Source organism: Ambystoma mexicanum, chromosome 6p, assembly GCF_040938575.1.
Source record: "Ambystoma mexicanum isolate Mex_15411 chromosome 6p, UKY_AmexF1_1, whole genome shotgun sequence".
In the NCBI taxonomy this organism is placed as follows: Eukaryota; Metazoa; Chordata; class Amphibia; order Caudata; family Ambystomatidae; genus Ambystoma; species Ambystoma mexicanum.
Window position 1 is genome coordinate 1,017,945,743 of NC_090935.1, and position 12,644 is coordinate 1,017,958,386.

The window sequence follows — 12,644 nt, forward strand, 5'->3', positions numbered from 1 at the left end:
TGTTTCCTGTCAGTAAGACTCCTGGGGCCTCATTACGAGTCCGGCGGTAACCGAGGCGGTAAAACCACCTGGTTACCGCCGGACTCGTATTACCATTCCGCCTCCATGATTCCCGGAATTACCAGGGCATTACAACCCCGGTTTTTCGGGAATCACAGAGGTGGAATGGTGTTAATCCCCATTCCCATTGAGTCCTATAGGACTATAGGACTCAATGGGAATGGGGATAATGGAAACACCAGCAGCATCTCGTAATGCTGCCGGTGTTTCCTCATCCGCCTGCAGGCGGGCGGTGTTAAACCCGCCAGGTCAAACCTGGCGGGAACATTACCTCCTGCCTGCAGGAGTCGGGATCAGGCGGTCCGGAAACAACAGTGGCGGCGGGTTTACCGCAACCGTTATTTCCGGACCGCCTGATTTGTAATGAGGCCCCTGAACTTTTTTCATCAAAAAGAATTAATGATGAGAACTTGAAATGAAAGCTTGAATCCAGAACTACATTAATATTCTATAAACACCTGTTGCCAGAATTCTTTACTCCTGTGGTATCTCCACTGCACAAGTACAGAAATGTCTTGTTGGTTGTTATACCAGGTGTAATGTTAATGTTAATGTTAAAGGACATTTGTACCACGCACTATCACCACCGGAGTGGTCCCCTGGCGCTCTGGCGGCTCTGAAAATGGACGGGAGGGGGGTTAATGGGAGGAAGCTGGAAAAATGCAAGAGAGCAGTGATGTGCTTTTGGCGGCCTCAGCCCAGTGGGTCCATTGGCTGGCCAGGAGTCGTGTATACTGTTGTGCGAGTCTGTGTGTTTTGTTTTGTTGTTGCAATGTAGTGAAGTTTGTGTGGTTTGTTGTGCAGTATGTTTGTGGTTGTGTTTGGTTTGGAGTTTGAGAGGTGTATGCAGGTGGGGGGAAATTGATAGTGCAATTGGTTAGCAGTTGGCATATCTATCCTGAATTGAGGCGCTGGGCTTCTGTAATCTCCCACGATGGGGTTCGGGCGCATCCCTGCACCTCCTTCGTGATCTGGGTCCATCCGGCCTTCAAGGTCCCTTTCACACCTGGTCCCCTCCTCCCCCAGCCTCCCTCACAGCCCTACCTGTCTTCCCTTCCCACTCATACGGCCAGTGCACCTGCCGATGTCTACAGCTCAGTTAATGTGGTGATTGCTAATATCCCGACAATTCTACAACACTGTGGTACCTGGTGGCAACTAAGTGGCGAGTGGGGGTGTAGAGTGAAATTAGGGTGGGTTTGTTGACTCCGTCTCCCTGGGTGTCGCATATGTTCCACTCTACCTGGTGTCACTCGTCCAGGTGGTGTGGCCGCTTCCTAGTGGATTCTGGGAGTTGTCTGTGTCCACTCCAGTTTAGTCATCCCTTTTTCTTTTGCATTTCGGTTTTCAGTTTGAGTCTGTGGTGCTGAAGAGCCAGGTTTTTAGTGATTTCCTAAGTTTTAGGTGATCTTTGGTGCTTCTTATTTCTTTTTGGATGTTGTTCCAGGTTTTTGCGGCTAAGTGGTAGAAGGAGGTGCCTGCAAGTTTTTTCTTGAGGTAATGTTTTGGTTCAAAGCGGATTCCGTTGCGGGACCTGAGGGGTCTTGTTGGCTTGTAGATTGTTATTTTCTTTTGTAGGAATTCTGCTCCTTGTCCACTGATTGCCCTGTGCGTTATGCACATTGTGTTGAAGGTGATGCAATGTTTTACTGGGAGCCAGTGTAGTGTCTTTAGGGCAGGAGTGATGTGTTCTCTTATTGATAGTTTGAGGAGTAGTCTGGCTGCTGTATTTTGGATCCGTTGTAGTTTCTTCAGGAGGTATTCTGGTATTCCAAGATAGAGGCTGTTTGCGTAGTCGATTTTTGACATGATGAGGGCGACGATAGTTAGTGTTTTGTGCGTGAAGGAGAGGAAAGGTAGGATTCTTCTTGCCATGTGGAGGAGGAAAAAGCATTTCTTGACTGTTGCATTTATTTGTGGTTCTAAGGTTAGGGTTTTGTGTATCAAGACTCCAAGATTTTTTACTTCCTTAGATGGTGATGGTGCAGTTTCTCTTTCCTTTGGCCATGGGATGGCAGTTTCGTTCTCTTGGTCTTTGGATATAATCATGATTTCTGTGTTTCCTGGGTTGATTTTCAGGTTGTTGGTAGTCATCCAGTTGAAGACTTATTATCGACACTTGATTAGGGTTGAAAGATTGGCTCGGGTGTCTTTGATTTTGTAGATGATTTGAGTATCATCTGCGTAGTTGAAGCATGAGATGTTGTACTTTTTGAAGATTCTGATAACCGGAGTCTGGTAGATGTTGAAGTACAGTGGTGATAGTGAGGATCCTTGTGGCACTCCACAGTCGTTAACTCTTGGCGTGGATTTGAATGGTTTAATCCATACGGTTCTGTTCTGTCTGCTAGGAATGATTTAGTCCAGAGTAGTGCTGTGTCTCTTATGCCTATGTCTTCTAGTCTTTTGGTTAGGGTGTCATGATTAACTGTGTCGAAGGCTGGGGAGAGGTCGAGTAGAATAAGGGCCGAGGTTGTGTTTGAGTCTGTGTTCGTTTTTAGGTCGTCCCAGATGGATAGTAGTGCTGTTTCCATTCCTCTTGCGAGTCTGAAGCCAACTTGAGCTTGGTCTAGCAGGTGGTGTTTTTCTACGCGTTTTTGGGTTAGTTTATATACATAGGTTTTCAGGAGTTTTGCCGGGTAGGGAATGTTTGAAATTGGCCTGTAGTTGGAGAGGTCTTTTACGTCGCCACTTGTGTTTTTCAGAAGTGGTTTGATATATGCTGTTTTGAAGGTCCTCGGTACAGTTCCCGTTGCTAGTGATAGGGTTTGAAGGTTTCTGTAGTATTCTGCTGGTGTTCCTTGTGCGAGGATCGATTTGTAGATGTCCGGCGGAGAGGGATCCATGCGTGATCCAGCTTTCTTGCTGTGTTTTACCAGCATTGCGAATGCTTCTGCTGATATTTCAGGGAAGTTTTTGTGTTTGTGCTGAGGTTCTGTGACAGGTTCGCTTGGTAGTATGTTGCAGTTGGTTGGTATGTTTTGTATGGTTTGTCGGATATCATTGATTTTTTTCTTGAAGTGGTCTGCCAGGTTGTTGCATATTTTCTCTGAGGGGTTTGGGGTGTTGTTGCAGCCTGGTGGGTTTCTCATCTCTTTAATGCTCTTAAACATTTCTTTTTGTGTGTTGGTGGTGTTGGTGATTCTGTTATCGTAATGCTTTATCTTCACCTTTTGAATTTCCTTCTTGTATGCGTGGATTTGTCTCTGGAACAGAGTTTTTTTGTCTGGTTGTATTCTTTCCTCCATTCCAGTTCCATCTTTTTGTTTTCCTTTTTCATGGTGCTTAAAAGTGAGGTGAACAATTTTGCCATTGCTCTTTTTTTTGATGGGGTGAATAGTTTTTCTGGGGCGATCTTGTCAATTGTGACTGCAATCCAATTGTTTAGTAGCTCTGCATTCCTGTCTAGGTCAGCTAGCTCTAGTTCTGTAGTTAAGGGTTTGGTTGACTCCAGTTGTGTGAATAGGTTGCTTTCTTTGACGTGTTTCCAATTTCTTTTTGTGGTGGTTGTGAGTTTATGAGGTTGGATGCAGACTTGAGTAGGCAGAGTGATCACAATGGGATGATGAGATGGTTGCTCCACAGTATTTGTATCGGCAGTGCCGTGGTGACGAGTTTTTCCTTGGCAAAAATTGTGTCTAGGGTGTGTCTTGCCGAGTGTGTTGCTCTTTTGACTAGTTGTTGTAGTTTCATGGTAGTGAGTTGTTCAATCAGTGAGTTTTGGGAGTAGGCGGGACTGTCTTCAAAGCAGATGTTGAAGTCCCTCAGGATGATTAGGTGTTCACGGTTGATGGCTATGTTGGTGATGGCTTCTATGAAGTTGTCGACGAAGGTTGCATCATATGTCGGTGGTCTGTACAGCAGGATGAATGAGACATTCGTTTTTGGGCTTGCTGTTAGGTGTATTACCATGATTTCGCAGTTGAGGATGTTGAGCGGTTCGTCTGTTTTTATTTTCAGGTGTCCTTTGAATGCTATTGTGATGTTTTGTTTTTCCTGTTTATTTGAAGGCATTTGAAGTTGGTTGGAAGGCAGCTTTGGAGTGTGATTTTCTAGTTGTTGTCCAGCCATGTTTCTATGATGAACAGGATGTCAATGCCGGTGTCCTCGAGTAGGTTGAAGACCTTGTGTTTATAAGATTGCAGTGGAGTTTGGAGGTGTTGTTTGGTTTGGACTTTCTTGTTGAGGTCGTCTTCTGATCGGTGTTGGGGTTTCCTTCCTGGTCGGTCTCTTGTTGAGGTGTATGTTTTGGGGTGTCAGCGTCTTCGAAGAGTTCTTCTAGGTTTTGTCTTGGGTTCTTGTCTTCATCGGGTTCCTCTTCCATGAGTTGTGGTTGTTGATTGGAAGTTCTTATTGTTTTGGTGATGTATGGTGTTATCGCATCGGTCGTGTGTTTGTTGTTTCTTGTGTTGTTGATTCTTCTTCTGCGCATTTGTGTTGGGTAGTTTGATGTTGCTGCTTCTAGCTTTGGGTTGGTTTGCTCTGGTGATCGGTTGTCAGCGAGATAAGGAGTTAAGTAGAGGGATTTGTCTCTTCTCTCAGTGTTGGTTCACTTCTTGTTCCTGACTGTGGGGGTGCGTTCTGTAGTTGTGGTTCTTTGTTGTTGTTCCGGCGTGTTTGTTCTTTCTTCTATTTTTCTTTCCCTCGGAATGGGTCATTTGCGCTGCATTATAAGATAGAGAGTTGTTTAGTCTTTATTTGTTTGCTGATGTCCAGTCGGTTCTTCTTTGGTTTGATTGTCTTGTGATGTAGTAATGGGTGTGCAGGGCCATCCGCTAACAGTTAGGGGTCTGTCTGTAGGTGGTATTTCTGGCTGAAGTTGCAGACTCGTTCAGTCGCTGTCTTGAGAGGGGTAGGGAAGGTAGTTGAGGGTTATATAGTTGGGTGTTATCGGTGGCTCGCTTTGGTGCCCGCCTCCGTATATAGGGTTCACTGCAGTGAACAAGCAGTGTGGGTTTAAGAAGGATATCTACTGGTTTATGGGTGATTTAGAGGGGCACAGCTAGGATTTACGCCTTATGAGGCATGAGCCCCTAATCGGGGTGTCGCTCCACAGTATTTCACTGGTGGGTTCTGTCTCACTGTAGGAGTGAGTTGGTCAACCTGTCTAAAGGTCTATCAATGAGATCTGAATATCGCACTATGCAGCCTGGAAATAGAACCCCTAGTAAACTTGAGAGACCTGTATAGTGGGAGAGAGGCCTATCAATGCAGTCTGAATATTACACAATGCAGCCTGGAAATAGAACCCCTACCAAACCCAAGAGACATGTATAGTGGGAGAGAGGCCTATCAATGCACTCTAAATATCACCCAATGCAATATGGACCCAGAACCCCTGCCAAACGAGAGACCTGTATAGTGGGAGAGAGGCCTATCAATGTAATATAAATATCAGAAAATGCAGTCTGGAGACAGAACCCCTATTAAATTTGAGAGACCTGTATAGTGGGAGAGAGGCCTATCAATGCAATATGAATATCACACAATGCAGTATCTACCCAGAACCCATATTAGAATTGAGAGACCTGTATAGTGGGCGAGAGGCCTATCAACACAATAAGAATATCACACAATGCAGTATGTAACCAGAACCCATATTAGAATAGAGAGACCTGTAAAGTGGGAGAGAGGCCTATCAATGCAATCTAAATATCACACAATGCAATGTGCACCCAGAACCCCTATTAAGTTTGAGAGACCTGTATAGTGGGAGAGAGGTCTATCAATGCAGTCTTAATATCACACAATACAGCCTGGAGATGGAACCCCCATTAAATTTGAGAGACCTGTATAGTGGGAGAGGGGCCTATCAATGCAATCTAAATATCACACAATGCAATATGTACCCAGAACCCCTATTCAATTTGAGAGACCTATATAGTGGGAGAGAGGCCTAACAATGCAGTCTAAATATCACACAATGCAATATGTACCCAGAACCCCTAATACATTAGAGAGACCTGTATAGTGGGAGAGAGGCCTATCAATGTATTCTAAAATAACACGCAATGCAATATGTACTCAGAACCCCTATTAACTTTGAGAGACCTGTATAGTGGGAGAGAGGCCTAATCACACTGTTTAACGTTGGTTTGCTAAGTGGCTAGGATTCTGGGCTAGAGTTGCAGCTCTCCCCTAAACCAGGCCACTCCTACATCACTGGTCCTTGTAGTTGATGGTTGACGTCTGGTCACTGGCTTTCCTGGCTTCCCCTTCGGACACCCCCTGGAGCGGCCACTGTTGGAGCCGCCTTTTTTCCTTGGGGCCCTTAGCGTTAGGGGCTGCCGGGCAGAGGGCTGCCCTGGAAAGGCACTTAATATCTTGGAGGGTAGCCTATAACGGGCGGTGGGCGTGAGGAGGTGGGGAAGAAGGAAGGGGATTCGCAGGGGATGTGGGCACAAGGGGGGGACTTTCTTTCTTGTTTATTTTATTTTTTTAAGGAGGAGGATTCCAAGGCCAAGATAGGTCTTGGGGCTGCAGGCACTCACCTGCTCGAGGTCGCAGCAAAAAGCCTTTGTTCAGCCAATCACGGTGGGGGGAGGGTTTGGAGGCGGGCAGATGGGGAAGCAACAAGGAAGGGACTAGGGAAAGGAGACGCTGCATGCGGGGCCTGGGGGCTGCTAGTTGGGTTGCAGGCGCACTAATCTAGGCCCAGGAGGGGCCGGGAGCACCTTAACTCATTTGGGGGAAGGTGGATGGAGGAATGGGCGCTCTAGCAGGGTCGCCAGTAGGCTCCTGCAAGGAGGCCTTTGCTCAGCCAATCACGGGTGGAGGGAGGGTTGGGAGGTGGGCAGATGGGGAAGCAACGAGGAAGGGACTTGGGAAAGGAGACGTTGCACACGGAGGCCTGGGTGCTGCTAGTTGGGTCGCAGGTGCACTAATCTAGGCCCAGGAGGGCCCGGGGGCACCTTACCTCACCTGGGGGCTGGTGGATGGAGGAATGGGAGCTCTAGCAGGGGCGCCAGTAGGCTCCTGCAAGGAGGCTTTTGCTCAGCCAATCACGGGTGGAGGGAGGGATATTTGGGAGGCGGGCAGAGGGGAAAGCAATGAGGAAGGGACTAGGGAAAGGAGATGCTGCATGCGGGGACCTGGGGGATGCTAGTTGGGTCGCAGGCACACTAATCTAGGCCAAGGATGGTCGGGGGGCACTTTATCTCACCTGGGGGCTGGTGGATGGAGGAATGGGCACTCAACCGCCACTAGGCTCCTGCAAGGAGGCCTTTGCTTAGCCAATCATGGCTGGAGGGAGGGTTGGGAGGTGGGCAGATGGTGAAGCAATGAGGAAGGGACTAGGGAAAGGAGACGCTGCACGTGGGGGTCTGGGGGCTGCTAATCGGGTCGCAGGCACACTCATCTAGGCCCAGGAGGGTCCGGGGGCACCTTACCTCACCTGGGTGCTGGTGGATGGAGGAATGGGTGCTCTAGCAGGGTCGCCAGTATGCTCCTGCAAGGAGGCCTTTGCTCAGCCAATCACGGGTGGAGGGAGGGTTGGGAGGCGGGCAGATGGTGAAGCAACGAGCAAGGGACTAGGGAAAGGAGACGCTGCACGCGGGGAACTGGGGGCTGCTAATCGGGTCGCAGGCACACTCATCTAGGCCCAGGAGGGTCCGGGGGCACCTTACCTCACCTGGGGGCTGATGGATGGAGGAATGGGTGCTCTAGCAGGGTCGCCAGTAGGCTCCTGCAAGGAGGCCTTTGCTCAGCCAATCACGAGTGGATGGAGGGTTGGGAGGCGGGCAGATGGGGAAGCAACAAGGAAGGGTCTCAGGAAAGGAGACGCTGCAAGCGGGGGCCTGGGGGCTGCTAGTTGGGTTGCAGGTGCACTAATCTAGGCCCAGGAGGGTCCGGGGGCACCTTACCTCACCTGGGGGCTGGTGGACGGAGGAATGGGCGCTCTAGCAGGGTCGCCAGTAGGCTCCTGCAAGGAGGCCTTTGCTCAGCCAATCACGGGTGGAGGGAGGTTTGGGAGCCGGGCAGATGGGGAAGCAATGAGGAAGGGACTAGGGAAAGGAGACGCTGCACACGGGGGGCTGGGGGCTACTACTTGGGTCGCAGGCACACTAATATAGGCCCAGGAGGGTCCGGGGGCACCTTACCTCACCTGGGGGCTGGTGGGTGGAGGAATGGACACTCTAGCAGGGTCGCCAGAATGCTCCTGTAAGGAGGCCTTTGCTCAGCCAATCACGGGTGGAGGGAGGGTTGGGAGGCGGGCAGATGGGAAAGCAACGAGGAAGGCACTTGGGAAAGAAGACGCTGGATGCGGGAGCCTGGGGGTTGCTAGTTGGGTCACAGGCACACTAATCTAGGCCCAGGAGGGTCCGGGGGCACCTTACCTGACTTGGGGGCTGGTGGATGGAGGAATGGGTGCTCTAGCAGGGTCGCCAGTAGGCTCCTGCAAGGAGGCCTTTGCTCAGCCAATCACTGGTGGAGGGAGGGTTGGGAGGCGGGCAGATGGGGAAGCAACGAGGAAGTGACTTGGGTAAGGAGACGCTGCACGCGGGTGCCTGAGGGCTGCTAGTTGGGTCACAGGCGCACTTATATAGGCCTAGGAGGGTCCGGGGGCACCTTACCTCACCTGGGGGCTGGTGAATGGAGGAATGGGAGCTCTAGCAGGGGCGCCAGTAGGCTCCTGCAAGGAGGCTTTTGCTCAGCCAATCCCGGGTGGAGGGAGGGATATTTGGGAGGCGGGCAGAGGGGGAAGCAATGAGGAAGGGACTAAGGAAAGGAGACGCTGCACGCGGGGACCTGGGGGATGCTAGTTGGGTCGCAGGCACACTAATCTAGGCCAAGGACGGTCCGGGGGCACTTTATCTCACCTGGGGGCTGGTGGATGGAGGAATGGGCGCTCTAGCGCCACTAGGCTCCTGCAAGGAGGCCTTTGCTTAGCCAATCATGGCTGGAGGGAGGGTTGGGAGGTGGGCAGATGGTGAAGCAATGAGGAAGGGACTAGGGAAAGGAGACGCTGCACGCGGGGGTCTGGGGGCTGCTAGCTGGGTCGCAGGCACACTAATCTAGGCCCAGGAGGGTCCAGGGGCACGTTATCTGACCTGGGGGCTGGTGGATGGAGGAATGGGCGCACTAGCAGGGTCGCCAGTATGCTCCTGCAAGGAGGCCTTTGCTCAGCCAATCACGGGTGGAGGGAGGGTTGGGAGGCGGGCAGATGGGGAAGCAACGAGGAAGGGACTAGGGAAAGGAGACGCTGCACGTGGGGGACTGGGGGCTGCTAATCGGTTCGCAGGCACACTCATCTAGGCCCAGGAGGGTCCGGGGGCACCTTACCTCACCTGGGGGCTGGTGGATGGTGGAATGGGTGCTCTAGCAGGGTCGCCAGTAGGCTCCTGCAAGGAGGCCTTTGCTCAGCCAATCACGAGTGGATGGAGGGTTGGGAGGCGGGCAGATGGGGAAGCAACAAGGAAGGGTCTCAGGAAAGGAGACGCTGCAAGCGGGGGCCTGGGGGCTGCTAGTTGGGTTGCAGGTGCACTAATCTAGGCCCAGGAGGGTCCGGGGGCACCTTACCTCACCTGGGGGCTGGTGGACGGAGGAATGGGCGCTCTAGCAGGGTCGCCAGTAGGCTCCTGCAAGGAGGCCTTTGCTCAGCCAATCACGGGTGGAGGGAGGTTTGGGAGGCGGGCAGATGGGGAAGGAATGAGGAAGGGACTAGGGAAAGGAGACACTGCACACGGGGGGCTGGGGGCTACTACTTGGGTCGCAGGCACACTAATATAGGCCCAGGAGGGTCCGGGGGCACCTTACCTCACCTGGGGGCTGGTGGATGGAGGAATGGACACTCTAGCAGGGTCGCCAGTATGCTCCTGTAAGGAGGCCTTTGCTCAGCCAATCACGGGTGGAGGGAGGGTTGGGAGGCAGGCAGATGGGAAAGCAACGAGCAAGGCACTTGGGAAAGAAGACGCTGCACGCGGGAGCCTGGGGGTTGCTAGTTGGGTCGCAGGCACACTAATCTAGGCCCAGGAGGGTCCGGGGGCACCTTACCTGACTTGGGGGCTGGTGGATGGAGGAATGGGTGCTCTAGCAGGGTCGCCAGTAGGCTCCTGCAAGGAGGCCTTTGCTCAGCCAATCACGGGTGGAGGGACGGTTGGGAGGCGGGCAGATGGGGAAGCAACAAGGAAGTGACTTGGGTAAGGAGACGCTGCACGCGGGTGCCTGAGGGCTGCTAGTTGGGTCACAGGCGCACTTATCTAGGCCTAGGAGAGTCCGGTGGCACCTTACCTCACCTGGGGGCTGGTGGATGGAGTAATGCCCTGTCAGAATACCTTTCAACTTCTTGGATGTAGTTGAGAAAGCACTTGACTTCAACAGTGGTCAAAGTGTACAAAAAGAACGTGAACTATGATCTGTGCTGGCCTGTTCCCACTCCCCACAAATCCCATCGCTCAGTGCCTCCCACGCAATTTCCAAACCCTCAAACAAACACAACTTCTGTTTAAGAGAATGTTCAGTGCAGTGCACTGAAGTGCAAGTTTCAATTTCTTCCTAAACTTTTTTTTTAAACCAAACCATTCCGGAACGGTGCCTTTTTAAAATAAATGTATAGGAACAGTAAAACTTTTTTAAAGTAGACTGCTCCCGTCTTTAAATGGATTTAATAAGATCTGATCTGACCGGTCAAGCAGTCTGTCCAACATAGATCATGCACTGAGTTTCACGAGCATGACCATTTCTAGAAAATTAGCGACAGCTATATTGGAATTTGTTTCTTCATACATTCTTCGAATATCACAGACTATGGGAAATCCGAGAAAAAACAAAATATTAAACACCTTTACTACTTCCTATTTGGAACTGATGTTTTCTGGTTTTCCCTTTATGCCAGAAAAGGTAGCACTGTGGTTTATTCTATGGGACATCAGAATTTCTGGGCCTTTTTAGAAAAAATACAATTGTAAACACGCAAGTGTATATCTATTAATTGTCAATCCAGAATATTTATCTTTTGTGGGTAGGAATAACTACAAATGGGATATATAATTAAAGCCACTTGAACCCCAGTTCAGTATGTCAGAAAGTGTTTTTGCGCCACCTATTTTTACCCTGAATGGGGTGTGAGAGGAGTTCTTCTAAAACTCCTTGAGTTAGGAATCCTGGGCCTTATCTCTTAAAACGCTCTTTGTTTTCTCTTTAAAACGCTCTTCGTTTACACTTTTATAATCAACCCGTTACTTTTCTAACTACCACAATCCAATCCCCACAGTTTGAAATTCCCATCAGTCTACTCACCATTTTCTTGTTCTGCTCGAGGCCTTCGGTATCGGCTCCCCTCTCCAATCGACTACTTTCGCCTTCTGTCCGTGAATCGCCTGTGGAAAACAATTAAGAATTTCATCAAAGAGGAGCCCGATCTCCCTATATGCATTTTCTTGCAAGAATTCTATATCAGCCCCTCTCCACAGGAAACCCTTCAAGCTTCTGGCTAGATGGCGAATGGTGCTCAATCGTCCGAAATTCTGGAGTTTTACTTAATCGATGGGTCGGCAACCATCCGACATGCTACCACGTGAATCGTTAGGTCCTTTTTAAATGTGGAAGCGCGTCATTATATCGATGGGCGTGCAGAATAGCTCTCAGACCAATAAGAAGACCGACTTAGAAAGTTGGCAAACAAAAGCTGTTTTATTGTCAATTGTCTAAAACAGGGAGTACAACGGACATCAACGGACATCTCACAGCTTAATCTCAAAGCATCACATGAAAAAAACATTCTTAAATAGCAAAATCTTATCATAAATAACTTCTTACTAGGTGGCAAACTAAAAAAACTTATTTGGGATTGTGATAGGTCTACGGGGAACATCTAGGTGTACTTTCAGTAGGGAATTGGATTGTGATTGGGTCTCTATAATAAGGTGGACTACTTATGCCCACCCCTTGTGCAAGTCATCCTCAATATTTGTTAGATAAGCAACACACCATTGGCTCTTAAACTATAGGGCTCTTCAATACACGGCCTTCTATAATTGGTTGCCATGCTTGTACTCTTCTGGAATATTTGACCCGCTAGAAGCACGTAAACTGGTACCCCAGGTGCTTGTGGGTGGACTTGACCATGCCTCCCCACGTAATTAGCCAACCATTCATCATCATTCATGCTGTCCGCCATTCGAATTGTCTTTGAACTCGGCCTTGCAAAGTGTCACTGCAGCTGAGAATAGAAGGAAGTGTGAGTAAGTTATCTTCACGTCTCGATTCAGCTTGCCCATTTTCTATTTTGATCCATCCCACGTGACAGGAGACCGCGTTTGAGCTCCTTTCTTCGTATTTGATGATATTAGATGAATAAAACTTGGCACTCATAGCGTTTCTGTCGCACCTTAACAGGAGCTCGCCTTGTTTTCCACGTTCTTTGTATCTCCTTGAATAGATAACCAGTTCTTGGCTGCCCCAACCCTTGATATGGGGCCAGACAGCCTTCTCAATCCTTCCATGATTTTCAGCTGCTTTTCTCTACTGCGCCACACTTTCAGCACTTCTCTTTCATGGATCCTGGCTTACTAAAGTTGTGACATTGAATATCCAGACTCAATACATATGTATGTATATATATATTGGCGGCACCACTTGCAGTC